At 54.9% G+C, this 824-nt stretch overlaps 1 protein-coding gene across 2 annotated transcripts in view; it reads right to left on the bottom strand.

Moving 5' to 3' along the window:
• LOC102591519 (RNA polymerase II C-terminal domain phosphatase-like 4) overlaps positions 1-824 on the bottom strand; it is a 26,018-nt gene that overhangs the window by 20,902 nt on the left and 4,292 nt on the right. The gene's annotated exons all lie outside the window — the stretch shown is intronic.

The following is an 824-nucleotide window of genomic DNA, read 5'->3' as shown; positions in this document are numbered from 1 at the left end:
GCTTTCTTGAACTCCTCCCGGAATTGCTCCCAGGTGTTGATGGTGCACGTCCCCTTCCCTATCTCGGCCTCCTTGCGCCTCCACCATAGCATGGCCATCTCCGAAAGATACAACACAGCGGTGTTGATCTTGCTCTCGTCGCTCTTCAGCCCGTTGCACTTGAAGTAATTCTCCAAATGCCAAAGGAAATTCTCCACCTCTTGCGCGTCACGGACGCCTTTGAACATAGGTGGCTTGGGAGCCTCGACCCTGGCCTCCCTGTCTCAGTCAAGCGACGATGAACCTCCAGCTGCTACACCTTCCTTGAGTGCTTTCATCTCGGCCTTCATAGTCTCAATCATGCTCAACGCCTCCATGAGCCGACACTCCAAGGAAGTGATAGCCTCCTTCATCTCGAACTCGGCCCGCTGACGTCCCTCCAACCCCTTGCGAAGGTTTTCAGTCTCCTCAAGGTGAAGTCCTCAAGGGTCTTGAACTTGCCATCGGCCACGTTCAAACGCCGGCCTAATATCTCCACGGCCTGCCTCGCCGTTTCAACCCTTGCGATCCACTCCTCTCCAGGTGTGACGTCAATGGCTCCTCGCCACGGTCATCGTCACTTGCTTCGGTGGTCGAAGGTGGGTGAGATGTTAGCGCCTCGCTTGGTGTGGGATCCGGCAGCATTTCTTCAGGGCTATTTTGGTGCTTCTTACCCTTTCGGGTCTTCTTTCCTCCATCCGGACAGACGTTGGTGGTACTAGCGGCGTTTACGTCTCCTTCGGTTGCCATTCCCTTAGTATCGAACCTCTGCTCTGATACCACGTTGTCACAGACTTAGAGTCTCA

This window comes from Solanum tuberosum, unplaced genomic scaffold, assembly GCF_000226075.1.
Source record: "Solanum tuberosum cultivar DM 1-3 516 R44 unplaced genomic scaffold, SolTub_3.0 scf00047, whole genome shotgun sequence".
NCBI lineage: Eukaryota > Viridiplantae > Streptophyta > Magnoliopsida > Solanales > Solanaceae > Solanum > Solanum tuberosum.
This window is presented reverse-complemented; position numbering and strand designations above follow the sequence as displayed.